Source organism: Ascidiella aspersa, chromosome 4 (genome assembly GCF_963924565.1).
Source record: "Ascidiella aspersa chromosome 4, kaAscAspe10.2, whole genome shotgun sequence".
NCBI classification, from domain to species: domain Eukaryota; kingdom Metazoa; phylum Chordata; class Ascidiacea; order Phlebobranchia; family Ascidiidae; genus Ascidiella; species Ascidiella aspersa.
The window spans coordinates 10883366-10907841 of record NC_139450.1 but is presented as its reverse complement, the minus strand read 5'-3'; the positions used below and the strand labels follow the sequence as shown (position 1 = coordinate 10907841).

Below are 24476 nucleotides of genomic sequence, written 5' to 3'. Positions count from 1 at the left end.
TTATATCATGTCAAATCATTGTGTACTTTTATTTGTGTAAACCTTTCTATTGCATCTAGGACAACGGCCGGTTAGCTCAGTTGGTTAGAGCGTCGTGCTAATAACGCGAATGTCGCGGGTTCGATCCCCGTACTGGCCACTATTGCCTTGATAGCTCAGTCGGGAGAGCGTTAGACTGAAGATCTAAAGGTCCCTGGTTCAATCCCGGGTCGAGGCATACTTTTTATATCATGTCAAATCATTGTGTACTTTTATTTGTGTAAACCTTTCTATTGCATCTAGGACAACGGCCGGTTAGCTCAGTTGGTTAGAGCGTCGTGCTAATAACGCGAATGTCGCGGGTTCGATCCCCCTACTGGCCACTATTGCCTTGATAGCTCAGTCGGGAGAGCGTTAGACTGAACATCTAAAGGTCCCTGGTTCAATCCCGGGTCGAGGCATACTTTTTATATCATGTCAAATCATTGTGTACTTTTATTTGTGTAAACCTTTCTATTGCATCTAGGACAACGGCCGGTTAGCTCAGTTGGTTAGAGCGTCGTGCTAATAACGCGAATGTCCCCGGTTCGATCCCCGTACTGGCCACTATTTCCTTGATAGCTCAGTCGGGAGAGCGTTAGACTGAAGATCTAAAGGTCCCTGGTTCAATCCCGGGTCGAGGCATACTTTTTATATCATGTCAAATCATTGTGTACTTTTGTTTGTGTAAACCTTTCTATTGCATCTAGGACAACGGCCGGTTAGCTCAGTTGGTTAGAGCGTCGTGCTAATAACGCGAATGTCGCGGGTTCGATCCCCGTACTGGCCACTATTGCCTTGATAGCTCAGTCGGGAGAGCGTTAGACTGAAGATCTAAAGGTCCCTGGTTCAATCCCGGGTCGAGGCATACTTTTTATATCATGTCAAATCATTGTGTACTTTTATTTGTGTAAACCTTTCTATTGCGTCTAGGACAACGGCCGGTTAGCTCAGTTGGTTAGAGCGTCGTGCTAATAACGCGAATGTCGCGGGTTCGATCCCCCTACTGGCCACTATTGCCTTGATAGCTCAGTCGGGAGGGCGTTAGACTGAAGATCTAAAGGTCCCTGGTTCAATCCCGGGTCGAGGCATACTTTTTATATCATGTCAAATCATTGTGTACTTTTATTTGTGTAAACCTTTCTATTGCGTCTAGGACAACGGCCGGTTAGCTCAGTTGGTTAGAGCGTCGTGCTAATAACGCGAATGTCGCGGGTTCGATCCCCCTACTGGCCACTATTGCCTTGATAGCTCAGTCGGGAGAGCGTTAAACTGAAGATCTAAAGGTCCCTGGTTCAATCCCGGGTCGAGGCATACTTTTTATATCATGTCAAATCATTGTGTACTTTTATTTGTGTAAACCTTTCTATTGCGTCTAGGACAACGGCCGGTTAGCTCAGTTGGTTAGAGCGTCGTGCTAATAACGCGAATGTCGCGGGTTCGATCCCCGTACTGGCCACTATTGCCTTGATAGCTCAGTCGGGAGAGCGTTAGACTGAAGATCTAAAGGTCCCTGGTTCAATCCCGGGTCGAGGCATACTTTTTATATCATGTCAAATCATTGTGTACTTTTATTTTTGTAAACCTTTCTATTGCATCTAGGACAACGGCCGGTTAGCTCAGTTGGTTAGAGCGTCGTGCTAATAACGCGAATGTCGCGGGTTCGATCCCCGTACTGGCCACTATTGCCTTGATAGCTCAGTCGGGAGAGCGTTAGACTGAAGATCTAAAGGTCCCTGGTTCAATCCCGGGTCGAGGCATACTTTTTATATCATGTCAAATCATTGTGTACTTTTATTTGTGTAAACCTTTCTATTGCATCTAGGACAACGGCCGGTTAGCTCAGTTGGTTAGAGCGTCGTGCTAATAACGCGAATGTCGCGGGTTCGATCCCCGTACTGGCCACTATTGCCTTGATAGCTCAGTCGGGAGAGCGTTAGACTGAAGATCTAAAGGTCCCTGGTTCAATCCCGGGTCGATGCATACTTTTTATATCATGTCAAATCATTGTGTACTTTTATTTGTGTAAACCTTTCTATTGCATCTAGGACAACGGCCGGTTAGCTCAGTTGGTTAGAGCGTCGTTCTAATAACGCGAATGTCGCGGGTTCGATCCCCGTACTGGCCACTATTGCCTTGATTGCTCAGTCGGGAGAGCGTTAGACTGAAGATCTAAAGGTCCCTGGTTCAATTCCGGGTCGAGGCATACTTTTTATATCATGTCAAATCATTGTGTACTTTTATTTGTGTAAACCTTTCTATTGCATCTAGGACAACGGCCGGTTAGCTCAGTTGGTTAGAGCGTCGTGCTAATAACGCGAATGTCGCGGGTTCGATCCCCGTACTGGCCACTATTGCCTTGATAGCTCAGTCGGGAGAGCGTTAGACTGAAGATCTAAAGGTCCCTGGTTCAATCCCGGGTCGAGGCATACTTTTTATATCATGTCAAATCATTGTGTACTTTTATTTGTGTAAACCTTTCTATTGCATCTAGGACAACGGCCGGTTAGCTCAGTTGGTTAGAGCGTCGTGCTAATAACGCGAATGTCGCGGGTTCGATCCCCGTACTGGCCACTATTGCCTTGATAGCTCAGTCGGGAGAGCGTTAGACTGAAGATCTAAAGGTCCCTGGTTCAATCCCGGGTCGAGGCATACTTTTTATATCATGTCAAATCATTGTGTACTTTTATTTGTGTAAACCTTTCTATTGCGTCTAGGACAACGGCCGGTTAGCTCAGTTGGTTAGAGCGTCGTGCTAATAACGCGAATGTCGCTGGTTCGATCCCCGTACTGGCCACTATTGCCTTGATAGCTCAGTCGGGAGAGCGTTAGACTGAAGATCTAAAGGTCCCTGGTTCAATCCCGGGTCGAGGCATACTTTTTATATCATGTCAAATCATTGTGTACTTTTATTTGTGTAAACCTTTCTATTGCATCTAGGACAACGGCCGGTTAGCTCAGTTGGTTAGAGCGTCGTTCTAATAACGCGAATGTCGCGGGTTCGATCCCCGTACTGGCCACTATTGCCTTGATAGCTCAGTCGGGAGAGCGTTAGACTGAAGATCTAAAGGTCCCTGGTTCAATTCCGGGTCGAGGCATACTTTTTATATCATGTCAAATCATTGTGTACTTTTATTTGTGTAAACCTTTCTATTGCATCTAGGACAACGGCCGGTTAGCTCAGTTGGTTAGAGCGTCGTGCTAATAACGCGAATGTCGCGGGTTCGATCCCCGTACTGGCCACTATTGCCTTGATAGCTCAGTCGGGAGAGCGTTAGACTGAAGATCTAAAGGTCCCTGGTTCAATCCCGGGTCGAGGCATACTTTTTATATCATGTCAAATCATTGTGTACTTTTATTTGTGTAAACCTTTCTATTGCATCTAGGACAACGGCCGGTTAGCTCAGTTGGTTAGAGCGTCGTGCTAATAACGCGAATGTCGCGGGTTCGATCCCCGTACTGGCCACTATTGCCTTGATAGCTCAGTCGGGAGAGCGTTAGACTGAAGATCTAAAGGTCCCTGGTTCAATCCCGGGTCGAGGCATACTTTTTATATCATGTCAAATCATTGTGTACTTTTATTTGTGTAAACCTTTCTATTGCATCTAGGACAACGGCCGGTTAGCTCAGTTGGTTAGAGCGTCGTGCTAATAACGCGAATGTCGCGGGTTCGATCCCCGTACTGGCCACTATTGCCTTGATAGCTCAGTCGGGAGAGCGTTAGACTGAAGATCTAAAGGTCCCTGGTTCAATCCCGGGTCGAGGCATACTTTTTATATCATGTCAAATCATTGTGTACTTTTATTTGTGTAAACCTTTCTATTGCATCTAGGACAACGGCCGGTTAGCTCAGTTGGTTAGAGCTTCGTGCTAATAACGCGAATGTCGCGGGTTCGATCCCCGTACTGGCCACTATTGCCTTGATAGCTCAGTCGGGAGAGCGTTAGACTGAAGATCTAAGGTCCCTGGTTCAATCCCGGGTCGAGGCATACTTTTTATATCATGTCAAATCATTGTGTACTTTTATTTGTGTAAACCTTTCTATTGCATCTAGGACAACGGCCGGTTAGCTCAGTTGGTTAGAGCGTCGTGCTAATAACGCGAATGTCGCGGGTTCGATCCCCGTGCTGGCCACTATTGCCTTGATAGCTCAGTCGGGAGAGCGTTAGACTGAAGATCTAAAGGTCCCTGGTCCAATCCCGGGTCGAGGCATACTTTTTATATCATGTCAAATCATTGTGTACTTTTATTTGTGTAAACCTTTCTATTGCATCTAGGACAACGGCCGGTTAGCTCAGTTGGTTAGAGCGTCGTGCTAATAACGCGAATGTCTCGGGTTCGATCCCCGTACTGGCCACTATTGCCTTGATAGCTCAGTCGGGAGAGCGTTAGACTGAAGATCTAAAGGTCCCTGGTTCTATCCCGGGTCGAGGCATACTTTTTATATCATGTCAAATCATTGTGTACTTTTATTTGTGTAAACCTTTCTATTGCATCTAGGACAACGGCCGGTTAGCTCAGTTGGTTAGAGCGTCGTGCTAATAACGCGAATGTCGCGGTTTCGATCCCCGTACTGGCCACTATTGCCTTGATAGCTCAGTCGGGAGAGCGTTAGACTGAAGATCTAAAGGTCCCTGGTCCAATCCCGGGTCGAGGCATACTTTTTATATCATGTCAAATCATTGTGTACTTTTATTTGTGTAAACCTTTCTATTGCATCTAGGACAACGGCCGGTTAGCTCAGTTGGTTAGAGCGTCGTGCTAATAACGCGAATGTCTCGGGTTCGATCCCCGTACTGGCCACTATTGCCTTGATAGCTCAGTCGGGAGAGCGTTAGACTGAAGATCTAAAGGTCCCTGGTTCTATCCCGGGTCGAGGCATACTTTTTATATCATGTCAAATCATTGTGTACTTTTATTTGTGTAAACCTTTCTATTGCATCTAGGACAACGGCCGGTTAGCTCAGTTGGTTAGTGCGTCGTGCTAATAACGCGAATGTCGCGGGTTCGATCCCCGTACTGGCCACTATTGCCTTGATAGCTCAGTCGGGAGAGCGTTAGACTGAAGATCTAAAGGTCCCTGGTTCTATCCCGGGTCGAGGCATACTTTTTATATCATGTCAAATCATTGTGTACTTTTATTTGTGTAAACCTTTCTATTGCATCTAGGACAACCGCCGGTTAGCTCAGTTGGTTAGAGCGTCGTGCTAATAACGCGAATGTCGCGGGTTCGATCCCCGTACTGGCCACTATTGCCTTGATATCTCAGTCGGGAGAGCGTTAGACTGAAGCTCTAAATGTCCCTGGTTCAATCCCGGGTCGAGGCATACTTTTTATATCATGTCAAATCATTGTGTACTTTTATTTGTGTAAACCTTTCTATTGCATCTAGGACAACGGCCGGTTAGCTCAGTTGGTTAGAGCGTCGTCAAATCATTGTGTACTTTTATTTGTGTAAACCTTTCTATTGCATCTAGGACAACGGCCGGTTAGCTCAGTTGGTTAGAGCGTTGTGCTAATAACGCGAATGTCGCGGGTTCGATCCCCGTACTGGCCACTATTGCCTTGATAGCTCAGTCGGGAGAGCGTTAGACTGAAGATCTAAAGGTCCCTGGTTCAATCCCGGGTCGAGGCATACTTTTTATATCATGTCAAATCATTGTGTTCTTTTATTTGTGTAAACCTTTCTATTGCATCTAGGACAACGGCCGGTTAGCTCAGTTGGTTAGAGCGTCGTGCTAATAACGCGAATGTCGCGGGTTCGATCCCCGTACTGGCCACTATTGCCTTGATAGCTCAGTCGGGAGAGCGTTAGACTGAAGATCTAAAGGTCCCTGGTTCTATCCCGGGTCGAGGCATACTTTTTATATCATGTCAAATCATTGTGTACTTTTATTTGTGTAAACCTTTCTATTGCATCTAGGACAACGGCCGGTTAGCTCAGTTGGTTAGAGCGTCGTGCTAATAACGCGAATGTCGCGGGTTCGATCCCCGTACTGGCCACTATTGCCTTGATAGCTCAGTCGGGAGAGCGTTAGACTGAAGATCTGAAGATCTAAAGGTCCCTGGTTCAATCCCGGGTCGAGGCATACTTTTTATATCATGTCAAATCATTGTGTACTTTTATTTGTGTAAACCTGTCTATTGCATCTAGGACAACGGCCGGTTAGCTCAGTTGGTTAGAGCGTCGTGCTAATAACGCGAATGTCGCGGGTTCGATCCCCGTACTGGCCACTATTGCCTTGATAGCTCAGTCGGGAGAGCGTTAGACTGAAGATCTAAGGTCCCTGGTTCAATCCCGGGTCGAGGCATACTTTTTATATCATGTCAAATCATTGTGTACTTTTATTTGTGTAAACCTTTCTATTGCATCTAGGACAACGGCCGGTTAGCTCAGTTGGTTAGAGCGTCGTGTTAATAACTCGAATGTCGCGGGTACGATCCCCGTACTGGCCACTATTGCCTTGATAGCTCAGTCGGGAGAGCGTTAGACTGAAGATCTAAAGGTCCCTGGTTCAATCCCGGGTCGAGGCATACTTTTTATATCATGTCAAATCATTGTGTACTTTTATTTGTGTAAACCTTTCTATTGCATCTAGGACAACGGCCGGTTAGCTCAGTTGGTTAGAGCGTCGTGCTAATAACGCGAATGTCGCGGGTACGATCCCCGTACTGGCCACTATTGCCTTGATAGCTCAGTCGGGAGAGCGTTAGACTGAAGATCTAAAGGTCCCTGGTTCAATCCCGTGTCGAGGCATACTTTTTATATCATGTCAAATCATTGTGTACTTTTATTTGTGTAAACCTTTCTATTGCATCTAGGACAACGGCCGGTTAGCTCAGTTGGTTAGAGCGTCGTGCTAATAACGCGAATGTCGCGGGTTCGATCCCCGTACTGGCCACTATTGCCTTGATAGCTCAGTCGGGAGAGCGTTAGACTGAAGATCTAAAGGTCCCTGGTTCTATCCCGGGTCGAGGCATACTTTTTATATCATGTCAAATCATTGTGTACTTTTATTTGTGTAAACCTTTCTATTGCATCTAGGACAACGGCCGGTTAGCTCAGTTGGTTAGAGCGTCGTGCTAATAACGCGAATGTCGCGGGTTCGATCCCCGTACTGGCCACTATTGCCTTGATAGCTCAGTCGGGAGAGCGTTAGACTGAAGATCTAAAGGTCCCTGGTTCTATCCCGGGTCGAGGCATACTTTTTATATCATGTCAAATCATTGTGTACTTTTATTTGTGTAAACCTTTCTATTGCATCTAGGACAACGGCCGGTTAGCTCAGTTGGTTAGAGCGTCGTGCTAATAACGCTAATGTCGCGGGTTCGATCCCCGTACTGGCCACTGTTGCCTTGATAGCTCAGTCGGGAGAGCGTTAGACTGAAGATCTAAAGGTCCCTGGTTCAATCCCGGGTCGAGGCATACTTTTTATATCATGTCAAATCATTGAGTACTTTTATTTGTGTAAACCTTTCTATTGCATCTAGGACAACGGCCGGTTAGCTCAGTTGGTTAGAGCGTCGTCAAATCATTGTGTACTTTTATTTGTGTAAACCTTTCTATTGCATCTAGGACAACGGCCGGTTAACTCAGTTGGTTAGAGCGTCGTGCTAATAACGCGAATGTCGCGGGTTCGATCCCCGTACTGGCCACTATTGCCTTGATAGCTCAGTCGGGAGAGTGTTAGACTGAAGATCTAAAGGTCCCTGGTTCAATCCCGGGTCGAGGCATACTTTTTATATCATGTCAAATCATTGTGTACTTTTATTTGTGTAAACCTTTCTATTGCATCTAGGACAACGGCCGGTTAGCTCAGTTGGTTAGAGCGTCGTGCTAATAACGCGAATGGCGCGGGTTCGATCCCCGTACTGGCCACTATTGCATTGATAGCTCAGTCGGGAGAGCGTTAGACTGAAGATCTAAAGGTCCCTGGTTCAATCCCGGGTCGAGGCATACTTTTTATATCATGTCAAATCATTGTGTACTTTTATTTGTGTAAACCTTTCTATTGCATCTAGGACAACGGCCGGTTAGCTCAGTTGGTTAGAGCGTCGTGCTAATAACGCGAATGTCGCGGGTTCGATCCCCGTACTGGCCACTATTGCCTTGATAGCTCAGTCGGGAGAGCGTTAGACTGAAGATCTAAAGGTCCCTGGTTCTATCCCGGGTCGAGGCATACTTTTTATATCATGTCAAATCATTGTGTACTTTTATTTGTGTAAACCTTTCTATTGCATCTAGGACAACGGCCGGTTAGCTCAGTTGGTTAGAGCGTCGTGCTAATAACGCGAATGTCGCGGGTTCGATCCCCGTACTGGCCACTATTGCCTTGATAGCTCAGTCGGGAGACCGTTAGACTGAAGATCTAAGGTCCCTGGTTCAATCCCGGGTCGAGGCATACTTTTTATATCATGTCAAATCATTGTGTACTTTTATTTGTGTAAACCTTTCTATTGCATCTAGGACAACGGCCGGTTAGCTCAGTTGGTTAGAGCGTCGTGCTTATAACGCGAATGTCGCGGGTACGATCCCCGTACTGGCCACTATTGCCTTGATAGCTCAGTCGGGAGAGCGTTAGACTGAAGATCTAAAGGTCCCTGGTTCAATCACGGGTCGAGGCATACTTTTTATATCATGTCAAATCATTGTGTACTTTTATTTGTGTAAACCTTTCTATTGCATCTAGGACAACGGCCGGTTAGCTCAGTTGGTTAGAGCGTCGTGCTAATAACGCGAATGTCGCGGGTACGATCCCCGTACTGGCCACTATTGCCTTGATAGCTCAGTCGGGAGAGCGTTAGACTGAAGATCTAAAGGTCCCTGGTTCAATCCCGGGTCGAGGCATACTTTTTATATCATGTCAAATCATTGTGTACTTTTATTTGTGTAAACCTTTCTATTGCATCTAGGACAACGGCCGGTTAGCTCAGTTGGTTAGAGCGTCGTGCTAATAACGCGAATGTCGCGGGTTCGATCCCCGTACTGGCCACTATTGCCTTGATAGCTCAGTCGGGAGAGCGTTAGACTGAAGATCTAAAGGTCCCTGGTTCTATCCCGGGTCGAGGCATACTTTTTATATCATGTCAAATCATTGTGTACTTTTATTTGTGTAAACCTTTCTATTGCATCTAGGACAACGGCCGGTTAGCTCAGTTGGTTAGAGCGTCGTGCTAATAACGCGAATGTCGCGGGTTCGATCCCCGTACTGGCCACTATTGCCTTGATAGCTCAGTCGGGAGAGCGTTAGACTGAAGATCTAAAGGTCCCTGGTTCTATCCCGGGTCGAGGCATACTTTTTATATCATGTCAAATCATTGTGTACTTTTATTTGTGTAAACCTTTCTATTGCATCTAGGACAACGGCCGGTTAGCTCAGTTGGTTAGAGCGTCGTGCTAATAACGCGAATGTCGCGGGTTCGATCCCCGTACTGGCCACTATTGCCTTGATAGCTCAGTCGGGAGAGCGTTAGACTGAAGATCTAAAGGTCCCTGGTTCTATCCCGGGTCGAGGCATACTTTTTATATCATGTCAAATCATTGTGTACTTTTATTTGTGTAAACCTTTCTATTGCATCTAGGACAACGGCCGGTTAGCTCAGTTGGTTAGAGCGTCGTGCTAATAACGCGAATGTCGCGGGTTCGATCCCCGTACTGGCCACTATTGCCTTGATAGCTCAGTCGGGAGAGCGTTAGACTGAAGATCTAAAGGTCCCTGGTTCAATCCCGGGTCGAGGCATACTTTTTATATCATGTCAAATCATTGTGTACTTTTATTTGTGTAAACCTTTCTATTGCATCTAGGACAACGGCCGGTTAGCTCAGTTGGTTAGAGCGTCGTGCTAATAACGCGAATGTCGCGGGTTCGATCCCCGTACTGGCCACTATTGCCTTGATAGCTCAGTCGGGAGAGCGTTAGACTGAAGATCTAAAGGTCCCTGGTTCAATCCCGGGTCGAGGCATACTTTTTATATCATGTCAAATCATTGTGTACTTTTATTTGTGTAAACCTTTCTATTGCGTCTAGGACAACGGCCGGTTAGCTCAGTTGGTTAGAGCGTCGTGCTAATAACGCGAATGTCGCTGGTTCGATCCCCGTACTGGCCACTATTGCCTTGATAGCTCAGTCGGGAGAGCGTTAGACTGAAGATCTAAAGGTCCCTGGTTCAATCCCGGGTCGAGGCATACTTTTTATATCATGTCAAATCATTGTGTACTTTTATTTGTGTAAACCTTTCTATTGCATCTAGGACAACGGCCGGTTAGCTCAGTTGGTTAGAGCGTCGTTCTAATAACGCGAATGTCGCGGGTTCGATCCCCGTACTGGCCACTATTGCCTTGATAGCTCAGTCGGGAGAGCGTTAGACTGAAGATCTAAAGGTCCCTGGTTCAATTCCGGGTCGAGGCATACTTTTTATATCATGTCAAATCATTGTGTACTTTTATTTGTGTAAACCTTTCTATTGCATCTAGGACAACGGCCGGTTAGCTCAGTTGGTTAGAGCGTCGTGCTAATAACGCGAATGTCGCGGGTTCGATCCCCGTACTGGCCACTATTGCCTTGATAGCTCAGTCGGGAGAGCGTTAGACTGAAGATCTAAAGGTCCCTGGTTCAATCCCGGGTCGAGGCATACTTTTTATATCATGTCAAATCATTGTGTACTTTTATTTGTGTAAACCTTTCTATTGCATCTAGGACAACGGCCGGTTAGCTCAGTTGGTTAGAGCGTCGTGCTAATAACGCGAATGTCGCGGGTTCGATCCCCGTACTGGCCACTATTGCCTTGATAGCTCAGTCGGGAGAGCGTTAGACTGAAGATCTAAAGGTCCCTGGTTCAATCCCGGGTCGAGGCATACTTTTTATATCATGTCAAATCATTGTGTACTTTTATTTGTGTAAACCTTTCTATTGCATCTAGGACAACGGCCGGTTAGCTCAGTTGGTTAGAGCGTCGTGCTAATAACGCGAATGTCGCGGGTTCGATCCCCGTACTGGCCACTATTGCCTTGATAGCTCAGTCGGGAGAGCGTTAGACTGAAGATCTAAAGGTCCCTGGTTCAATCCCGGGTCGAGGCATACTTTTTATATCATGTCAAATCATTGTGTACTTTTATTTGTGTAAACCTTTCTATTGCATCTAGGACAACGGCCGGTTAGCTCAGTTGGTTAGAGCTTCGTGCTAATAACGCGAATGTCGCGGGTTCGATCCCCGTACTGGCCACTATTGCCTTGATAGCTCAGTCGGGAGAGCGTTAGACTGAAGATCTAAGGTCCCTGGTTCAATCCCGGGTCGAGGCATACTTTTTATATCATGTCAAATCATTGTGTACTTTTATTTGTGTAAACCTTTCTATTGCATCTAGGACAACGGCCGGTTAGCTCAGTTGGTTAGAGCGTCGTGCTAATAACGCGAATGTCGCGGGTTCGATCCCCGTGCTGGCCACTATTGCCTTGATAGCTCAGTCGGGAGAGCGTTAGACTGAAGATCTAAAGGTCCCTGGTCCAATCCCGGGTCGAGGCATACTTTTTATATCATGTCAAATCATTGTGTACTTTTATTTGTGTAAACCTTTCTATTGCATCTAGGACAACGGCCGGTTAGCTCAGTTGGTTAGAGCGTCGTGCTAATAACGCGAATGTCTCGGGTTCGATCCCCGTACTGGCCACTATTGCCTTGATAGCTCAGTCGGGAGAGCGTTAGACTGAAGATCTAAAGGTCCCTGGTTCTATCCCGGGTCGAGGCATACTTTTTATATCATGTCAAATCATTGTGTACTTTTATTTGTGTAAACCTTTCTATTGCATCTAGGACAACGGCCGGTTAGCTCAGTTGGTTAGAGCGTCGTGCTAATAACGCGAATGTCGCGGTTTCGATCCCCGTACTGGCCACTATTGCCTTGATAGCTCAGTCGGGAGAGCGTTAGACTGAAGATCTAAAGGTCCCTGGTCCAATCCCGGGTCGAGGCATACTTTTTATATCATGTCAAATCATTGTGTACTTTTATTTGTGTAAACCTTTCTATTGCATCTAGGACAACGGCCGGTTAGCTCAGTTGGTTAGAGCGTCGTGCTAATAACGCGAATGTCTCGGGTTCGATCCCCGTACTGGCCACTATTGCCTTGATAGCTCAGTCGGGAGAGCGTTAGACTGAAGATCTAAAGGTCCCTGGTTCTATCCCGGGTCGAGGCATACTTTTTATATCATGTCAAATCATTGTGTACTTTTATTTGTGTAAACCTTTCTATTGCATCTAGGACAACGGCCGGTTAGCTCAGTTGGTTAGTGCGTCGTGCTAATAACGCGAATGTCGCGGGTTCGATCCCCGTACTGGCCACTATTGCCTTGATAGCTCAGTCGGGAGAGCGTTAGACTGAAGATCTAAAGGTCCCTGGTTCTATCCCGGGTCGAGGCATACTTTTTATATCATGTCAAATCATTGTGTACTTTTATTTGTGTAAACCTTTCTATTGCATCTAGGACAACCGCCGGTTAGCTCAGTTGGTTAGAGCGTCGTGCTAATAACGCGAATGTCGCGGGTTCGATCCCCGTACTGGCCACTATTGCCTTGATATCTCAGTCGGGAGAGCGTTAGACTGAAGCTCTAAATGTCCCTGGTTCAATCCCGGGTCGAGGCATACTTTTTATATCATGTCAAATCATTGTGTACTTTTATTTGTGTAAACCTTTCTATTGCATCTAGGACAACGGCCGGTTAGCTCAGTTGGTTAGAGCGTCGTCAAATCATTGTGTACTTTTATTTGTGTAAACCTTTCTATTGCATCTAGGACAACGGCCGGTTAGCTCAGTTGGTTAGAGCGTTGTGCTAATAACGCGAATGTCGCGGGTTCGATCCCCGTACTGGCCACTATTGCCTTGATAGCTCAGTCGGGAGAGCGTTAGACTGAAGATCTAAAGGTCCCTGGTTCAATCCCGGGTCGAGGCATACTTTTTATATCATGTCAAATCATTGTGTACTTTTATTTGTGTAAACCTTTCTATTGCATCTAGGACAACGGCCGGTTAGCTCAGTTGGTTAGAGCGTCGTGCTAATAACGCGAATGTCGCGGGTTCGATCCCCGTACTGGCCACTATTGCCTTGATAGCTCAGTCGGGAGAGCGTTAGACTGAAGATCTAAAGGTCCCTGGTTCTATCCCGGGTCGAGGCATACTTTTTATATCATGTCAAATCATTGTGTACTTTTATTTGTGTAAACCTTTCTATTGCATCTAGGACAACGGCCGGTTAGCTCAGTTGGTTAGAGCGTCGTGCTAATAACGCGAATGTCGCGGGTTCGATCCCCGTACTGGCCACTATTGCCTTGATAGCTCAGTCGGGAGAGCGTTAGACTGAAGATCTGAAGATCTAAAGGTCCCTGGTTCAATCCCGGGTCGAGGCATACTTTTTATATCATGTCAAATCATTGTGTACTTTTATTTGTGTAAACCTGTCTATTGCATCTAGGACAACGGCCGGTTAGCTCAGTTGGTTAGAGCGTCGTGCTAATAACGCGAATGTCGCGGGTTCGATCCCCGTACTGGCCACTATTGCCTTGATAGCTCAGTCGGGAGAGCGTTAGACTGAAGATCTAAGGTCCCTGGTTCAATCCCGGGTCGAGGCATACTTTTTATATCATGTCAAATCATTGTGTACTTTTATTTGTGTAAACCTTTCTATTGCATCTAGGACAACGGCCGGTTAGCTCAGTTGGTTAGAGCGTCGTGCTAATAACGCGAATGTCGCGGGTACGATCCCCGTACTGGCCACTATTGCCTTGATAGCTCAGTCGGGAGAGCGTTAGACTGAAGATCTAAAGGTCCCTGGTTCAATCCCGGGTCGAGGCATACTTTTTATATCATGTCAAATCATTGTGTACTTTTATTTGTGTAAACCTTTCTATTGCATCTAGGACAACGGCCGGTTAGCTCAGTTGGTTAGAGCGTCGTGCTAATAACGCGAATGTCGCGGGTACGATCCCCGTACTGGCCACTATTGCCTTGATAGCTCAGTCGGGAGAGCGTTAGACTGAAGATCTAAAGGTCCCTGGTTCAATCCCGTGTCGAGGCATACTTTTTATATCATGTCAAATCATTGTGTACTTTTATTTGTGTAAACCTTTCTATTGCATCTAGGACAACGGCCGGTTAGCTCAGTTGGTTAGAGCGTCGTGCTAATAACGCGAATGTCGCGGGTTCGATCCCCGTACTGGCCACTATTGCCTTGATAGCTCAGTCGGGAGAGCGTTAGACTGAAGATCTAAAGGTCCCTGGTTCTATCCCGGGTCGAGGCATACTTTTTATATCATGTCAAATCATTGTGTACTTTTATTTGTGTAAACCTTTCTATTGCATCTAGGACAACGGCCGGTTAGCTCAGTTGGTTAGAGCGTCGTGCTAATAACGCGAATGTCGCGGGTTCGATCCCCGTACTGGCCACTATTGCCTTGATAGCTCAGTCGGGAGAGCGTTAGACTGAAGATCTAAAGGTCCCTGGTTCTATCCCGGGTCGAGGCATACTTTTTATATCATGTCAAATCATTGTGTACTTTTATTTGTGTAAACCTTTCTATTGCATCTAGGACAATGGCCGGTTAGCTCAGTTGGTTAGAGCGTCGTGCTAATAACGCTAATGTCGCGGGTTCGATCCCCGTACTGGCCACTGTTGCCTTGATAGCTCAGTCGGGAGAGCGTTAGACTGAAGATCTAAAGGTCCCTGGTTCAATCCCGGGTCGAGGCATACTTTTTATATCATGTCAAATCATTGAGTACTTTTATTTGTGTAAACCTTTCTATTGCATCTAGGACAACGGCCGGTTAGCTCAGTTGGTTAGAGCGTCGTCAAATCATTGTGTACTTTTATTTGTGTAAACCTTTCTATTGCATCTAGGACAACGGCCGGTTAACTCAGTTGGTTAGAGCGTCGTGCTAATAACGCGAATGTCGCGGGTTCGATCCCCGTACTGGCCACTATTGCCTTGATAGCTCAGTCGGGAGAGTGTTAGACTGAAGATCTAAAGGTCCCTGGTTCAATCCCGGGTCGAGGCATACTTTTTATATCATGTCAAATCATTGTGTACTTTTATTTGTGTAAACCTTTCTATTGCATCTAGGACAACGGCCGGTTAGCTCAGTTGGTTAGAGCGTCGTGCTAATAACGCGAATGGCGCGGGTTCGATCCCCGTACTGGCCACTATTGCATTGATAGCTCAGTCGGGAGAGCGTTAGACTGAAGATCTAAAGGTCCCTGGTTCAATCCCGGGTCGAGGCATACTTTTTATATCATGTCAAATCATTGTGTACTTTTATTTGTGTAAACCTTTCTATTGCATCTAGGACAACGGCCGGTTAGCTCAGTTGGTTAGAGCGTCGTGCTAATAACGCGAATGTCGCGGGTTCGATCCCCGTACTGGCCACTATTGCCTTGATAGCTCAGTCGGGAGAGCGTTAGACTGAAGATCTAAAGGTCCCTGGTTCTATCCCGGGTCGAGGCATACTTTTTATATCATGTCAAATCATTGTGTACTTTTATTTGTGTAAACCTTTCTATTGCATCTAGGACAACGGCCGGTTAGCTCAGTTGGTTAGAGCGTCGTGCTAATAACGCGAATGTCGCGGGTTCGATCCCCGTACTGGCCACTATTGCCTTGATAGCTCAGTCGGGAGACCGTTAGACTGAAGATCTAAGGTCCCTGGTTCAATCCCGGGTCGAGGCATACTTTTTATATCATGTCAAATCATTGTGTACTTTTATTTGTGTAAACCTTTCTATTGCATCTAGGACAACGGCCGGTTAGCTCAGTTGGTTAGAGCGTCGTGCTTATAACGCGAATGTCGCGGGTACGATCCCCGTACTGGCCACTATTGCCTTGATAGCTCAGTCGGGAGAGCGTTAGACTGAAGATCTAAAGGTCCCTGGTTCAATCACGGGTCGAGGCATACTTTTTATATCATGTCAAATCATTGTGTACTTTTATTTGTGTAAACCTTTCTATTGCATCTAGGACAACGGCCGGTTAGCTCAGTTGGTTAGAGCGTCGTGCTAATAACGCGAATGTCGCGGGTACGATCCCCGTACTGGCCACTATTGCCTTGATAGCTCAGTCGGGAGAGCGTTAGACTGAAGATCTAAAGGTCCCTGGTTCAATCCCGGGTCGAGGCATACTTTTTATATCATGTCAAATCATTGTGTACTTTTATTTGTGTAAACCTTTCTATTGCATCTAGGACAACGGCCGGTTAGCTCAGTTGGTTAGAGCGTCGTGCTAATAACGCGAATGTCGCGGGTTCGATCCCCGTACTGGCCACTATTGCCTTGATAGCTCAGTCGGGAGAGCGTTAGACTGAAGATCTAAAGGTCCCTGGTTCTATCCCGGGTCGAGGCATACTTTTTATATCATGTCAAATCATTGTGTACTTTTATTTGTGTAAACCTTTCTATTGCATCTAGGACAACGGCCGGTTAGCTCAGTTGGTTAGAGCGTCGTGCTAATAACGCGAATGTCGCGGGTTCGATCCCCGTACTGGCCACTATTGCCTTGATAGCTCAGTCGGGAGAGCGTTAGACTGAAGATCTAAAGGTCCCTGGTTCTATCCCGGGTCGAGGCATACTTTTTATATCATGTCAAATCATTGTGTACTTTTATTTGTGTAAACCTTTCTATTGCATCTAGGACAACGGCCGGTTAGCTCAGTTGGTTAGAGCGTCGTGCTAATAACGCGAATGTCGCGGGTTCGATCCCCGTACTGGCCACTATTGCCTTGATAGCTCAGTCGGGAGAGCGTTAGACTGAAGATCTAAAGGTCCCTGGTTCTATCCCGGGTCGAGGCATACTTTTTTTATCATGTCAAATCATTGAGTACTTTTATTTGTGTAAACCTTTCTATTGCATCTAGGACAACGGCCGGTTAGCTCAGTTGGTTAGAGCGTCGTCAAATCATTGTGTACTTTTATTTGTGTAAACCTTTCTATTGCATCTAGGACAACGGCCGGTTAGCTCAGTTGGTTAGAGCGTCGTGCTAATAACGCGAATGTCGCGGGTTCGATCCCCGTACTGGCCACTATTGCCTTGATAGCTCAGTCGGGAGAGTGTTAGACTGAAGATCTAAAGGTCCCTGGTTCAATCCCGGGTCGAGGCATACTTTTTATATCATGTCAAATCATTGTGTACTTTTATTTGTGTAAACCTTTCTATTGCATCTAGGACAACGGCCGGTTAGCTCAGTTGGTTAGAGCGTCGTGCTAATAACGCGAATGGCGCGGGTTCGATCCCCGTACTGGCCACTATTGCATTGATAGCTCAGTCGGGAGAGCGTTAGACTGAAGATCTAAAGGTCCCTGGTTCAATCCCGGGTCGAGGCATACTTTTTATATCATGTCAAATCATTGTGTACTTTTATTTGTGTAAACCTTTCTATTGCATCTAGGACAACGGCCGGTTAGCTCAGTTGGTTAGAGCGTCGTGCTAATAACGCGAATGTCGCGGGTTCGATCCCCGTACTGGCCACTATTGCCTTGATAGCTCAGTCGGGAGAGCGTTAGACTGAAGATCTAAAGGTCCCTGGTTCTATCCCGGGTCGAGGCATACTTTTTATATCATGTCAAATCATTGTGTACTTTTATTTGTGTAAACCTTTCTATTGCATCTAGGACAACGGCCGGTTAGCTCAGTTGGTTAGAGCGTCGTGCTAATAACGCGAATGTCGCGGGTTCGATCCCCGTACTGGCCACTATTGCCTTGATAGCTCAGTCGGGAGAGCGTTAGACTGAAGATCTAAATGTCCCTGGTTCAATCCCGGGTCGAGGCATACTTTTTATATCATGTCAAATCATTGTGTACTTTTATTTGTGTAAACCTTTCTATTGCATCTGGGACAACGGCCGGTTAGCTCAGTTGGTTAGAGCGTCGTGCTAATAACGCGAATGTCGCGGGTTCGATCCCCGTACTGGCCACTATTGCCTTGATAGCTCAGTCGGGAGAGCGTTAGACTGAAGATCTAAAGGTCCCTGGTTCAATCCCGGGTCGAGGCATACTTTTTATATCATGTCAAATCATTGTGTACTTTTATTTGTGTAAACCTTTCTATTGCATATAGGACAACGGCCGGTTGGCTCAGTTGGTTAGAGCGTCGTGCTAATAACGCGAATGTCGCGGGTTCGATCCCCGTACTGGCCACTATTGCCTTGATAGCTCAGTCGGGAGAGCGTTAGACTGAAGATCTAAAGGTCCCTGGTTCAATCCCGGGTCGAGGCATACTTTTTATATCATGTCAAATCATTGTGTACTTTTATTTGTGTAAACCTTTCTATTGCATCTAGGACAACGGCCGGTTAGCTCAGTTGGTTAGAGCGTCGTGCTAATAACGCGAATGTCGCGGGTTCGATCCCCGTACTGGCCACTATTGCCTTGATAGCTCAGTCGGGAGAGCGTTAGACTGAAGATCTAACGGTCCCTGGTTCTATCCCGGGTCGAGGCATACTTTTTATATCATGTCAAATCATTGTGTACTTTTATTTGTGTAAACCTTTCTATTGCATCTAGGACAACGGCCGGTTAGCTCAGTTGGTTAGAGCGTCGTGCTAATAACGCGAATGTCGCGGGTTCGATCCCCGTACTGGCCACTATTGCCTTGATAGCTCAGTCGGGAGAGCGTTAGACTGAAGATCTAAAGGTCCCTGGTTCTATCCCGGGTCGAGGCATACTTTTTATATCATGTCAAATCATTGTGTACTTTTATTTGTGTAAACCTTTCTATTGCATCTAGGACAACGGCCGGTTAGCTCAGTTGGTTAGAGCGTCGTGCTAATAACGCGAATGTCGCGGGTTCGATCCCCGTACTGGCCACTATTGCCTTGATAGCTCAGTCGGGAGAGCGTTAGACTGAAGATCTAAAGGTCCCTGGTTCTATCCCGGGTCGAGGCATACTTTTTATATCATGTCAAATCATTGTGTACTTTTATTTGTGTAAACCTTTCTATTGCATCTAGGACAACGGCCGGTTAGCTCAGTTGGTTAGAGCGTCGTGCTAATAACGCGAATGTCGCGGGTTCGATCCCCGTACTCGCCACTATTGCCTTGATAGCTCAGTCGGGAGAGCGTTAGACTGAAGATCTAAAGGTCCCTGGTTCAATCCCGGGTCGAGGCATACTTTTTATATCATGTCAAATCATTGTGTACTTTTATTTGTGTAAACCTTTCTATTGCATCTAGGACAACGGCCGGTTAGCTCAGTTGGTTAGAGCGTCGTCAAATCATTGTGTACTTTTATTTGTGTAAACCTTTCTATTGCATCTAGGACAACGGCCGGTTAGCTCAGTTGGTTAGAGCGTCGTGCTAATAACGCGAATGTCGCGGGTTCGATCCCCGTACTGGCCACTATTGCCTTGATAGCTCAGTCGGGAGAGTGTTAGACTGAAGATCTAAAGGTCCCTGGTTCAATCCCGGGTCGAGGCATACTTTTTATATCATGTCAAATCATTGTGTACTTTTATTTGTGTAAACCTTTCTATTGCATCTAGGACAACGGCCGGTTAGCTCAGTTGGTTAGAGCGTCGTGCTAATAACGCGAATGTCGCGGGTTCGATCCCCGTACTGGCCACTATTGCCTTGATAGCTCAGTCGGGAGAGTGTTAGACTGAAGATCTAAAGGTCCCTGGTTCATTCCCGGGTCGAGGCATACTTTTTATATCATGTCAAATCATTGTGTACTTTTATTTGTGTAAACCTTTCTATTGCATCTAGGACAACGGCCGGTTAGCTCAGTTGGTTAGAGCGTCGTGCTAATAACGCGAATGTCGCGGGTTCGATCCCCGTACTGGCCACTATTGCCTTGATAGCTCAGTCGGGAGAGCGTTAGACTGAAGATCTAAAGGTCCCTGGTTCAATCCCGGGTCGAGGCATACTTTTTATATCATGTCAAATCATTGTGTACTTTTATTTGTGTAAACCTTTCTATTGCATCTAGGACAACGGCCGGTTAGCTCAGTTGGTTAGAGCGTCGTGCTAATAACGCGAATGTCCCCGGTTCGATCCCCGTACTGGCCACTATTGCCTTGATAGCTCAGTCGGGAGAGCGTTAGACTGAAGATCTAAAGGTCCCTGGTTCTATCCCGGGTCGAGGCATACTTTTTATATCATGTCAAATCATTGTGTACTTTTATTTGTGTAAACCTTTCTATTGCCTCTAGGACAACGGCCGGTTAGCTCAGTTGGTTAGAGCGTCGTGCTAATAACGCGAATGTCCCCGGTTCGATCCCCGTACTGGCCACTATTGCCTTGATAGCTCAGTCGGGAGAGCGTTAGACTGAAGATCTAAAGGTCCCTGGTTCAATCCCGGGTCGAGGCATACTTTTTATATCATGTCAAATCATTGTGTACTTTTATTTGTGTAAACCTTTCTATTGCATCTAGGACAACGGCCGGTTAGCTCAGTTGGTTAGAGCGTAGAGCGAATGTCGCGGGTTCGATCCCCGTACTGGCCACTATTGCCTTGATAGCTCAGTCGGGAGAGCGTTAGACTGAAGATCTAAAGGTCCCTGGTTCAATCCCGGGTCGAGGCATACTTTTTATATCATGTCAAATCATTGTGTACTTTTATTTGTGTAAACCTTTCTATTGCATCTAGGACAACGGCCGGTTAGCTCAGTTGGTTAGAGCGTCGTGCTAATAACGCGAATGTCGCGGGTTCGATCCCCGTACTGGCCACTATTGCCTTGATAGCTCAGTCGGGAGAGCGTTAGACTGAAGATCTAAAGGTCCCTGGTTCAATCCCGGGTCGAGGCATACTTTTTATATCATGTCAAATCATTGTGTACTTTGATTTGTGTAAACCTTTCTATTGCATCTAGGACAACGGCCGGTTAGCTCAGTTGGTTAGAGCGTCGTGCTAATAACGCGAATGTCGCGGGTTCGATCCCCGTACTGACCACTATTGCCTTTATGGCTCAGTCGGGAGAGCGTTAGACTGAAGATCTAAAGGTCCCTGGTTCAATCCCGGGTCGAGGCATACTTTTTATATCATGTCAAATCATTGTGTACTTTTATTTGTGTAAACCTTTCTATTGCATCTAGGACAACGGCCGGTTAGCTCAGTTGGTTAGAACGTCGTGCTAATAACGCGAATGTCGCGGGTTCGATCCCCGTACTGGCCACTATTGCCTTGATAGCTCAGTCGGGAGAGCGTTGGACTGAAGAGCTAAAGGTCCCTGGTTCAATCCCGGGTCGAGGCATACTTTTTATATCATTTCAAATCATTGTGTACTTTTATTTGTGTAAACCTTTCTATTGCATCTAGGACAACGGCCGGTTAGCTCAGTTGGTTAGAGCGTCGTGCTAATAACGCGAATGTCGCGGGTTCGATCCCCGTACTGGCCACTATTGCCTTGATAGCTCAGTCGGGAGAGCGTTAGACTGAAGATCTAAAGGTCCCTGGTTCTATCCCGGGTCGAGGCATACTTTTTATATCATGTCAAATCATTGTGTACTTTTATTTGTGTAAACCTTTCTATTGCATCTAGGACAACGGCCGGTTAGCTCAGTTGGTTAGAGCGTCGTGCTAATAACGCGAATGTCGCGGGTTCGATCCCCGTACTGGCCACTATTGCCTTGATAGCTCAGTCGGGAGAGCGTTAGACTGAAGATCTAAATGTCCCTGGTTCAATCCCGGGTCGAGGCATACTTTTTATATCATGTCAAATCATTGTGTACTTTTATTTGTGTAAACCTTTCTATTGCATCTGGGACAACGGCCGGTTAGCTCAGTTGGTTAGAGCGTCGTGCTAATAACGCGAATGTCGCGGGTTCGATCCCCGTACTGGCCACTATTGCCTTGATAGCTCAGTCGGGAGAGCGTTAGACTGAAGATCTAAAGGTCCCTGGTTCAATCCCGGGTCGAGGCATACTTTTTTTATATCATGTCAAATCATTGTGTACTTTTATTTGTGTAAACCTTTCTATTGCATATAGGACAACGGCCGGTTAGCTCAGTTGGTTAGAGCGTCGTGCTAATAACGCGAATGTCGCGGGTTCGATCCCCGTACTGGCCACTATTGCCTTGATAGCTCAGTCGGGAGAGCGTTAGACTGAAGATCTAAAGGTCCCTGGTTCAATCCCGGGTCGAGGCATACTTTTTATATCATGTCAAATCATTGTGTACTTTTATTTGTGTAAACCTTTCTATTGCATCTAGGACAACGGCCGGTTAGCTCAGTTGGTTAGAGCGTCGTGCTAATAACGCGAATGTCCCCGGTTCGATCCCGTACTGGCCACTATTGCCTTGATAGCTCAGTCGGGAGACCGTTAGACTGAAGATCTAAAGGTCCCTGGTTCAATCCCGGGTCGAGGCATACTTTTTATATCATGTCAAATCATTGTGTACTTTTATTTGTGTAAACCTTTCTATTGCATCTAGGACAACGGCCGGTTAGCTCAGTTGGTTAGAGCGTCGAGCGAATGTCGCGGGTTCGATCCCCGTACTGGCCACTATTGCCTTGATAGCTCAGTCGGGAGAGCGTTAGACTGAAGATCTAAAGGTCCCTGGTTCAATCCCGGGTCGAGGCATACTTTTTATATCATGTCAAATCATTGTGTACTTTTATTTGTGTAAACCTTTCTATTGCATCTAGGACAACGGCCGGTTAGCTCAGTTGGTTAGAGCGTCGTGCTAATAACGCGAATGTCGCGGGTTCGATCCCCGTACTGGCCACTATTGCCTTGATAGCTCAGTCGGGAGAGCGTTAGACTGAAGATCTAAAGGTCCCTGGTTCAATCCCGGGTCGAGGCATACTTTTTATATCATGTCAAATCATTGTGTACTTTGATTTGTGTAAACCTTTCTATTGCATCTAGGACAACGGCCGGTTAGCTCAGTTGGTTAGAGCGTCGTGCTAATAACGCGAATGTCGCGGGTTCGATCCCCGTACTGACCACTATTGCCTTAATGGCTCAGTCGGGAGAGCGTTAGACTGAAGATCTAAAGGTCCCTGGTTCAATCCCGGGTCGAGGCATACTTTTTATATCATGTCAAATCATTGTGTACTTTTATTTGTGTAAACCTTTCTATTGCATCTAGGACAACGGCCGGTTAGCTCAGTTGGTTAGAACGTCGTGCTAATAACGCGAATGTCGCGGGTTCGATCCCCGTACTGGCCACTATTGCCTTGATAGCTCAGTCGGGAGAGCGTTGGACTGAAGAGCTAAAGGTCCCTGGTTCAATCCCGGGTCGAGGCATACTTTTTATATCATGTCAAATCATTGTGTACTTTTATTTGTGTAAACCTTTCTATTGCATCTAGGACAACGGCCGGTTAGCTCAGTTGGTTAGAGCGTCGTGCTAATAACGCGAATGTCGCGGGTTCGATCCCCGTACTGACCACTATTGCCTTTATGGCTCAGTCGGGAGAGCGTTAGACTGAAGATCTAAAGGTCCCTGGTTCAATCCCGGGTCGAGGCATACTTTTTATATCATGTCAAATCATTGTGTACTTTTATTTGTGAAAACCTTTCTATTGCATCTAGGACAACGGCCGGTTAGCTCAGTTGGTTAGAACGTCGTGCTAATAACGCGAATGTCGCGGGTTCGATCCCCGTACTGGCCACTATTGCCTTGATAGCTCAGTCGGGAGAGCGTTGGACTGAAGAGCTAAAGGTCCCTGGTTCAATCCCGGGTCGAGGCATACTTTTTATATCATGTCAAATCATTATGTACTTTTATTTGTGTAAACCTTTCTATTGCATCTAGGACAACGGCCGGTTAGCTCCGTTGGTTAGAGCGTCGTGCTAATAACGCGAATGTCGCGGGTTCGATCCCGTACTGGCCACTATTGCCTTGATAGCTCAGTCGGGAGAGCGTTAGACTGAAGATCTAAAGGTCCCTGGTTCAATCCCGGGTCGAGGCATACTTTTTATATCATGTCAAATCATTGTGTACTTTTATTTGTGTAAACCTTTCTATTGCATCTAGGACAACGGCCGGTTAGCTCAGTTGGTTAGAGCGTCGTGCTAATAACGCGAATGTCGAGGGTTCGATCCCCGTACTGGCCACTATTGCCTTGATAGCTCAGTCGGGAGAGCGTTAGACTGAAGATCTAAATGTCCCTGGTTCAATCCCGGGTCGAGGCATACTTTTTATATCATGTCAAATCATTGTGTACTTTTATTTGTGTAAACCTTTCTATTGCATCTAGGACAACGGCCGGTTAGCTCAGTTGGTTAGAGCGTCGTGCTAATAACGCGAATGTCGCGGGTTCGATCCCCGTACTGGCCACTATTGCCTTGATAGCTCAGTCGGGAGAGCGTTAGACTGAAGATCTAAAGGTCCCTGGTTCAATCCCGGGTCGAGGCATACTTTTTATATCATGTCAAATCATTGTGTACTTTTATTTGTGTAAACCTTTCTATTGCATCTAGGACAACGGCCGGTTAGCTCAGTTGGTTAGAGCGTCGTGCTAATAACGCGAATGT

At 46.4% G+C, this 24476-nt stretch overlaps 1 protein-coding gene and 98 non-coding genes across 99 annotated transcripts in view; 98 read left to right on the top strand and 1 right to left on the bottom strand.

The window, feature by feature from the left end:
* The window catches only part of LOC146147182 (uncharacterized), a 158637-nt gene that overhangs the window by 95693 nt on the left and 38468 nt on the right, over window positions 1–24476 (bottom strand). The window lies entirely within an intron of this gene.
* Trnai-aau (transfer RNA isoleucine (anticodon AAU)) lies at window positions 66–139 on the top strand. The gene has a single exon. It is a non-coding gene; the product is annotated as a tRNA-Ile (tRNA).
* Trnaf-gaa (transfer RNA phenylalanine (anticodon GAA)) lies at window positions 145–217 on the top strand. Its single transcript has one exon. It is a non-coding gene; the product is annotated as a tRNA-Phe (tRNA).
* On the top strand, window positions 735–808 carry Trnai-aau (transfer RNA isoleucine (anticodon AAU)). The gene has a single exon. It is a non-coding gene; the product is annotated as a tRNA-Ile (tRNA).
* Window positions 814–886, top strand: Trnaf-gaa (transfer RNA phenylalanine (anticodon GAA)). Its single transcript has one exon. It is a non-coding gene; the product is annotated as a tRNA-Phe (tRNA).
* Window positions 1404–1477, top strand: Trnai-aau (transfer RNA isoleucine (anticodon AAU)). Its single transcript has one exon. It is a non-coding gene; the product is annotated as a tRNA-Ile (tRNA).
* Window positions 1483–1555, top strand: Trnaf-gaa (transfer RNA phenylalanine (anticodon GAA)). The gene has a single exon. It is a non-coding gene; the product is annotated as a tRNA-Phe (tRNA).
* Trnai-aau (transfer RNA isoleucine (anticodon AAU)) lies at window positions 1627–1700 on the top strand. The gene has a single exon. It is a non-coding gene; the product is annotated as a tRNA-Ile (tRNA).
* Trnaf-gaa (transfer RNA phenylalanine (anticodon GAA)) lies at window positions 1706–1778 on the top strand. The gene has a single exon. It is a non-coding gene; the product is annotated as a tRNA-Phe (tRNA).
* Window positions 1850–1923, top strand: Trnai-aau (transfer RNA isoleucine (anticodon AAU)). The gene has a single exon. It is a non-coding gene; the product is annotated as a tRNA-Ile (tRNA).
* On the top strand, window positions 2296–2369 carry Trnai-aau (transfer RNA isoleucine (anticodon AAU)). The gene has a single exon. It is a non-coding gene; the product is annotated as a tRNA-Ile (tRNA).
* Trnaf-gaa (transfer RNA phenylalanine (anticodon GAA)) lies at window positions 2375–2447 on the top strand. The gene has a single exon. It is a non-coding gene; the product is annotated as a tRNA-Phe (tRNA).
* Window positions 2519–2592, top strand: Trnai-aau (transfer RNA isoleucine (anticodon AAU)). Its single transcript has one exon. It is a non-coding gene; the product is annotated as a tRNA-Ile (tRNA).
* On the top strand, window positions 2598–2670 carry Trnaf-gaa (transfer RNA phenylalanine (anticodon GAA)). Its single transcript has one exon. It is a non-coding gene; the product is annotated as a tRNA-Phe (tRNA).
* Trnaf-gaa (transfer RNA phenylalanine (anticodon GAA)) lies at window positions 2821–2893 on the top strand. Its single transcript has one exon. It is a non-coding gene; the product is annotated as a tRNA-Phe (tRNA).
* On the top strand, window positions 3044–3116 carry Trnaf-gaa (transfer RNA phenylalanine (anticodon GAA)). Its single transcript has one exon. It is a non-coding gene; the product is annotated as a tRNA-Phe (tRNA).
* Window positions 3188–3261, top strand: Trnai-aau (transfer RNA isoleucine (anticodon AAU)). Its single transcript has one exon. It is a non-coding gene; the product is annotated as a tRNA-Ile (tRNA).
* Trnaf-gaa (transfer RNA phenylalanine (anticodon GAA)) lies at window positions 3267–3339 on the top strand. Its single transcript has one exon. It is a non-coding gene; the product is annotated as a tRNA-Phe (tRNA).
* Window positions 3411–3484, top strand: Trnai-aau (transfer RNA isoleucine (anticodon AAU)). Its single transcript has one exon. It is a non-coding gene; the product is annotated as a tRNA-Ile (tRNA).
* Window positions 3490–3562, top strand: Trnaf-gaa (transfer RNA phenylalanine (anticodon GAA)). Its single transcript has one exon. It is a non-coding gene; the product is annotated as a tRNA-Phe (tRNA).
* Trnai-aau (transfer RNA isoleucine (anticodon AAU)) lies at window positions 3634–3707 on the top strand. The gene has a single exon. It is a non-coding gene; the product is annotated as a tRNA-Ile (tRNA).
* Trnaf-gaa (transfer RNA phenylalanine (anticodon GAA)) lies at window positions 3713–3785 on the top strand. Its single transcript has one exon. It is a non-coding gene; the product is annotated as a tRNA-Phe (tRNA).
* Window positions 5581–5653, top strand: Trnaf-gaa (transfer RNA phenylalanine (anticodon GAA)). Its single transcript has one exon. It is a non-coding gene; the product is annotated as a tRNA-Phe (tRNA).
* Window positions 5725–5798, top strand: Trnai-aau (transfer RNA isoleucine (anticodon AAU)). The gene has a single exon. It is a non-coding gene; the product is annotated as a tRNA-Ile (tRNA).
* On the top strand, window positions 5948–6021 carry Trnai-aau (transfer RNA isoleucine (anticodon AAU)). The gene has a single exon. It is a non-coding gene; the product is annotated as a tRNA-Ile (tRNA).
* Window positions 6179–6252, top strand: Trnai-aau (transfer RNA isoleucine (anticodon AAU)). Its single transcript has one exon. It is a non-coding gene; the product is annotated as a tRNA-Ile (tRNA).
* Trnaf-gaa (transfer RNA phenylalanine (anticodon GAA)) lies at window positions 6480–6552 on the top strand. Its single transcript has one exon. It is a non-coding gene; the product is annotated as a tRNA-Phe (tRNA).
* Window positions 6847–6920, top strand: Trnai-aau (transfer RNA isoleucine (anticodon AAU)). The gene has a single exon. It is a non-coding gene; the product is annotated as a tRNA-Ile (tRNA).
* Window positions 7070–7143, top strand: Trnai-aau (transfer RNA isoleucine (anticodon AAU)). Its single transcript has one exon. It is a non-coding gene; the product is annotated as a tRNA-Ile (tRNA).
* Window positions 7372–7444, top strand: Trnaf-gaa (transfer RNA phenylalanine (anticodon GAA)). Its single transcript has one exon. It is a non-coding gene; the product is annotated as a tRNA-Phe (tRNA).
* On the top strand, window positions 7824–7897 carry Trnai-aau (transfer RNA isoleucine (anticodon AAU)). Its single transcript has one exon. It is a non-coding gene; the product is annotated as a tRNA-Ile (tRNA).
* Window positions 8047–8120, top strand: Trnai-aau (transfer RNA isoleucine (anticodon AAU)). The gene has a single exon. It is a non-coding gene; the product is annotated as a tRNA-Ile (tRNA).
* Window positions 8270–8343, top strand: Trnai-aau (transfer RNA isoleucine (anticodon AAU)). Its single transcript has one exon. It is a non-coding gene; the product is annotated as a tRNA-Ile (tRNA).
* Window positions 8492–8565, top strand: Trnai-uau (transfer RNA isoleucine (anticodon UAU)). Its single transcript has one exon. It is a non-coding gene; the product is annotated as a tRNA-Ile (tRNA).
* Window positions 8794–8866, top strand: Trnaf-gaa (transfer RNA phenylalanine (anticodon GAA)). The gene has a single exon. It is a non-coding gene; the product is annotated as a tRNA-Phe (tRNA).
* Trnai-aau (transfer RNA isoleucine (anticodon AAU)) lies at window positions 8938–9011 on the top strand. Its single transcript has one exon. It is a non-coding gene; the product is annotated as a tRNA-Ile (tRNA).
* Trnai-aau (transfer RNA isoleucine (anticodon AAU)) lies at window positions 9161–9234 on the top strand. Its single transcript has one exon. It is a non-coding gene; the product is annotated as a tRNA-Ile (tRNA).
* Trnai-aau (transfer RNA isoleucine (anticodon AAU)) lies at window positions 9384–9457 on the top strand. The gene has a single exon. It is a non-coding gene; the product is annotated as a tRNA-Ile (tRNA).
* Window positions 9607–9680, top strand: Trnai-aau (transfer RNA isoleucine (anticodon AAU)). Its single transcript has one exon. It is a non-coding gene; the product is annotated as a tRNA-Ile (tRNA).
* Trnaf-gaa (transfer RNA phenylalanine (anticodon GAA)) lies at window positions 9686–9758 on the top strand. Its single transcript has one exon. It is a non-coding gene; the product is annotated as a tRNA-Phe (tRNA).
* Window positions 9830–9903, top strand: Trnai-aau (transfer RNA isoleucine (anticodon AAU)). The gene has a single exon. It is a non-coding gene; the product is annotated as a tRNA-Ile (tRNA).
* On the top strand, window positions 9909–9981 carry Trnaf-gaa (transfer RNA phenylalanine (anticodon GAA)). Its single transcript has one exon. It is a non-coding gene; the product is annotated as a tRNA-Phe (tRNA).
* Trnaf-gaa (transfer RNA phenylalanine (anticodon GAA)) lies at window positions 10132–10204 on the top strand. The gene has a single exon. It is a non-coding gene; the product is annotated as a tRNA-Phe (tRNA).
* On the top strand, window positions 10355–10427 carry Trnaf-gaa (transfer RNA phenylalanine (anticodon GAA)). Its single transcript has one exon. It is a non-coding gene; the product is annotated as a tRNA-Phe (tRNA).
* Window positions 10499–10572, top strand: Trnai-aau (transfer RNA isoleucine (anticodon AAU)). The gene has a single exon. It is a non-coding gene; the product is annotated as a tRNA-Ile (tRNA).
* Window positions 10578–10650, top strand: Trnaf-gaa (transfer RNA phenylalanine (anticodon GAA)). Its single transcript has one exon. It is a non-coding gene; the product is annotated as a tRNA-Phe (tRNA).
* Trnai-aau (transfer RNA isoleucine (anticodon AAU)) lies at window positions 10722–10795 on the top strand. Its single transcript has one exon. It is a non-coding gene; the product is annotated as a tRNA-Ile (tRNA).
* Window positions 10801–10873, top strand: Trnaf-gaa (transfer RNA phenylalanine (anticodon GAA)). The gene has a single exon. It is a non-coding gene; the product is annotated as a tRNA-Phe (tRNA).
* On the top strand, window positions 10945–11018 carry Trnai-aau (transfer RNA isoleucine (anticodon AAU)). Its single transcript has one exon. It is a non-coding gene; the product is annotated as a tRNA-Ile (tRNA).
* Trnaf-gaa (transfer RNA phenylalanine (anticodon GAA)) lies at window positions 11024–11096 on the top strand. Its single transcript has one exon. It is a non-coding gene; the product is annotated as a tRNA-Phe (tRNA).
* Trnaf-gaa (transfer RNA phenylalanine (anticodon GAA)) lies at window positions 12892–12964 on the top strand. Its single transcript has one exon. It is a non-coding gene; the product is annotated as a tRNA-Phe (tRNA).
* On the top strand, window positions 13036–13109 carry Trnai-aau (transfer RNA isoleucine (anticodon AAU)). Its single transcript has one exon. It is a non-coding gene; the product is annotated as a tRNA-Ile (tRNA).
* Window positions 13259–13332, top strand: Trnai-aau (transfer RNA isoleucine (anticodon AAU)). Its single transcript has one exon. It is a non-coding gene; the product is annotated as a tRNA-Ile (tRNA).
* Trnai-aau (transfer RNA isoleucine (anticodon AAU)) lies at window positions 13490–13563 on the top strand. Its single transcript has one exon. It is a non-coding gene; the product is annotated as a tRNA-Ile (tRNA).
* Window positions 13791–13863, top strand: Trnaf-gaa (transfer RNA phenylalanine (anticodon GAA)). The gene has a single exon. It is a non-coding gene; the product is annotated as a tRNA-Phe (tRNA).
* Window positions 14158–14231, top strand: Trnai-aau (transfer RNA isoleucine (anticodon AAU)). The gene has a single exon. It is a non-coding gene; the product is annotated as a tRNA-Ile (tRNA).
* Window positions 14381–14454, top strand: Trnai-aau (transfer RNA isoleucine (anticodon AAU)). The gene has a single exon. It is a non-coding gene; the product is annotated as a tRNA-Ile (tRNA).
* On the top strand, window positions 14683–14755 carry Trnaf-gaa (transfer RNA phenylalanine (anticodon GAA)). The gene has a single exon. It is a non-coding gene; the product is annotated as a tRNA-Phe (tRNA).
* Trnai-aau (transfer RNA isoleucine (anticodon AAU)) lies at window positions 15135–15208 on the top strand. The gene has a single exon. It is a non-coding gene; the product is annotated as a tRNA-Ile (tRNA).
* On the top strand, window positions 15358–15431 carry Trnai-aau (transfer RNA isoleucine (anticodon AAU)). The gene has a single exon. It is a non-coding gene; the product is annotated as a tRNA-Ile (tRNA).
* Trnai-aau (transfer RNA isoleucine (anticodon AAU)) lies at window positions 15581–15654 on the top strand. The gene has a single exon. It is a non-coding gene; the product is annotated as a tRNA-Ile (tRNA).
* On the top strand, window positions 15803–15876 carry Trnai-uau (transfer RNA isoleucine (anticodon UAU)). The gene has a single exon. It is a non-coding gene; the product is annotated as a tRNA-Ile (tRNA).
* Window positions 16105–16177, top strand: Trnaf-gaa (transfer RNA phenylalanine (anticodon GAA)). The gene has a single exon. It is a non-coding gene; the product is annotated as a tRNA-Phe (tRNA).
* Trnai-aau (transfer RNA isoleucine (anticodon AAU)) lies at window positions 16249–16322 on the top strand. The gene has a single exon. It is a non-coding gene; the product is annotated as a tRNA-Ile (tRNA).
* On the top strand, window positions 16472–16545 carry Trnai-aau (transfer RNA isoleucine (anticodon AAU)). The gene has a single exon. It is a non-coding gene; the product is annotated as a tRNA-Ile (tRNA).
* Window positions 16695–16768, top strand: Trnai-aau (transfer RNA isoleucine (anticodon AAU)). The gene has a single exon. It is a non-coding gene; the product is annotated as a tRNA-Ile (tRNA).
* Window positions 17003–17076, top strand: Trnai-aau (transfer RNA isoleucine (anticodon AAU)). The gene has a single exon. It is a non-coding gene; the product is annotated as a tRNA-Ile (tRNA).
* On the top strand, window positions 17226–17299 carry Trnai-aau (transfer RNA isoleucine (anticodon AAU)). Its single transcript has one exon. It is a non-coding gene; the product is annotated as a tRNA-Ile (tRNA).
* On the top strand, window positions 17449–17522 carry Trnai-aau (transfer RNA isoleucine (anticodon AAU)). Its single transcript has one exon. It is a non-coding gene; the product is annotated as a tRNA-Ile (tRNA).
* Trnai-aau (transfer RNA isoleucine (anticodon AAU)) lies at window positions 17672–17745 on the top strand. Its single transcript has one exon. It is a non-coding gene; the product is annotated as a tRNA-Ile (tRNA).
* On the top strand, window positions 17895–17968 carry Trnai-aau (transfer RNA isoleucine (anticodon AAU)). The gene has a single exon. It is a non-coding gene; the product is annotated as a tRNA-Ile (tRNA).
* Trnaf-gaa (transfer RNA phenylalanine (anticodon GAA)) lies at window positions 17974–18046 on the top strand. Its single transcript has one exon. It is a non-coding gene; the product is annotated as a tRNA-Phe (tRNA).
* Trnai-aau (transfer RNA isoleucine (anticodon AAU)) lies at window positions 18118–18191 on the top strand. The gene has a single exon. It is a non-coding gene; the product is annotated as a tRNA-Ile (tRNA).
* On the top strand, window positions 18197–18269 carry Trnaf-gaa (transfer RNA phenylalanine (anticodon GAA)). Its single transcript has one exon. It is a non-coding gene; the product is annotated as a tRNA-Phe (tRNA).
* Trnai-aau (transfer RNA isoleucine (anticodon AAU)) lies at window positions 18341–18414 on the top strand. Its single transcript has one exon. It is a non-coding gene; the product is annotated as a tRNA-Ile (tRNA).
* Trnai-aau (transfer RNA isoleucine (anticodon AAU)) lies at window positions 18564–18637 on the top strand. Its single transcript has one exon. It is a non-coding gene; the product is annotated as a tRNA-Ile (tRNA).
* Window positions 18787–18860, top strand: Trnai-aau (transfer RNA isoleucine (anticodon AAU)). Its single transcript has one exon. It is a non-coding gene; the product is annotated as a tRNA-Ile (tRNA).
* Trnaf-gaa (transfer RNA phenylalanine (anticodon GAA)) lies at window positions 19089–19161 on the top strand. Its single transcript has one exon. It is a non-coding gene; the product is annotated as a tRNA-Phe (tRNA).
* Trnai-aau (transfer RNA isoleucine (anticodon AAU)) lies at window positions 19318–19391 on the top strand. The gene has a single exon. It is a non-coding gene; the product is annotated as a tRNA-Ile (tRNA).
* Trnai-aau (transfer RNA isoleucine (anticodon AAU)) lies at window positions 19541–19614 on the top strand. The gene has a single exon. It is a non-coding gene; the product is annotated as a tRNA-Ile (tRNA).
* Trnai-aau (transfer RNA isoleucine (anticodon AAU)) lies at window positions 19764–19837 on the top strand. Its single transcript has one exon. It is a non-coding gene; the product is annotated as a tRNA-Ile (tRNA).
* On the top strand, window positions 19843–19915 carry Trnaf-gaa (transfer RNA phenylalanine (anticodon GAA)). Its single transcript has one exon. It is a non-coding gene; the product is annotated as a tRNA-Phe (tRNA).
* On the top strand, window positions 20289–20361 carry Trnaf-gaa (transfer RNA phenylalanine (anticodon GAA)). The gene has a single exon. It is a non-coding gene; the product is annotated as a tRNA-Phe (tRNA).
* Window positions 20503–20575, top strand: Trnaf-gaa (transfer RNA phenylalanine (anticodon GAA)). The gene has a single exon. It is a non-coding gene; the product is annotated as a tRNA-Phe (tRNA).
* Trnai-aau (transfer RNA isoleucine (anticodon AAU)) lies at window positions 20647–20720 on the top strand. Its single transcript has one exon. It is a non-coding gene; the product is annotated as a tRNA-Ile (tRNA).
* Trnaf-gaa (transfer RNA phenylalanine (anticodon GAA)) lies at window positions 20726–20798 on the top strand. The gene has a single exon. It is a non-coding gene; the product is annotated as a tRNA-Phe (tRNA).
* Trnai-aau (transfer RNA isoleucine (anticodon AAU)) lies at window positions 21316–21389 on the top strand. The gene has a single exon. It is a non-coding gene; the product is annotated as a tRNA-Ile (tRNA).
* Trnai-aau (transfer RNA isoleucine (anticodon AAU)) lies at window positions 21539–21612 on the top strand. The gene has a single exon. It is a non-coding gene; the product is annotated as a tRNA-Ile (tRNA).
* On the top strand, window positions 21762–21835 carry Trnai-aau (transfer RNA isoleucine (anticodon AAU)). The gene has a single exon. It is a non-coding gene; the product is annotated as a tRNA-Ile (tRNA).
* On the top strand, window positions 21841–21913 carry Trnaf-gaa (transfer RNA phenylalanine (anticodon GAA)). The gene has a single exon. It is a non-coding gene; the product is annotated as a tRNA-Phe (tRNA).
* Window positions 21987–22060, top strand: Trnai-aau (transfer RNA isoleucine (anticodon AAU)). The gene has a single exon. It is a non-coding gene; the product is annotated as a tRNA-Ile (tRNA).
* Trnaf-gaa (transfer RNA phenylalanine (anticodon GAA)) lies at window positions 22066–22138 on the top strand. The gene has a single exon. It is a non-coding gene; the product is annotated as a tRNA-Phe (tRNA).
* Window positions 22502–22574, top strand: Trnaf-gaa (transfer RNA phenylalanine (anticodon GAA)). The gene has a single exon. It is a non-coding gene; the product is annotated as a tRNA-Phe (tRNA).
* Window positions 22646–22719, top strand: Trnai-aau (transfer RNA isoleucine (anticodon AAU)). Its single transcript has one exon. It is a non-coding gene; the product is annotated as a tRNA-Ile (tRNA).
* On the top strand, window positions 22725–22797 carry Trnaf-gaa (transfer RNA phenylalanine (anticodon GAA)). Its single transcript has one exon. It is a non-coding gene; the product is annotated as a tRNA-Phe (tRNA).
* Window positions 23839–23911, top strand: Trnaf-gaa (transfer RNA phenylalanine (anticodon GAA)). Its single transcript has one exon. It is a non-coding gene; the product is annotated as a tRNA-Phe (tRNA).
* Trnai-aau (transfer RNA isoleucine (anticodon AAU)) lies at window positions 24206–24279 on the top strand. The gene has a single exon. It is a non-coding gene; the product is annotated as a tRNA-Ile (tRNA).
* Trnaf-gaa (transfer RNA phenylalanine (anticodon GAA)) lies at window positions 24285–24357 on the top strand. Its single transcript has one exon. It is a non-coding gene; the product is annotated as a tRNA-Phe (tRNA).
* Window positions 24429–24476, top strand: part of Trnai-aau (transfer RNA isoleucine (anticodon AAU)) — a 74-nt gene continuing 26 nt past the window's right edge. The window contains exon 1 of the tRNA in view: window positions 24429–24476. This exon is cut by the window's right edge and continues 26 nt beyond it. This is a non-coding gene — a tRNA (tRNA-Ile).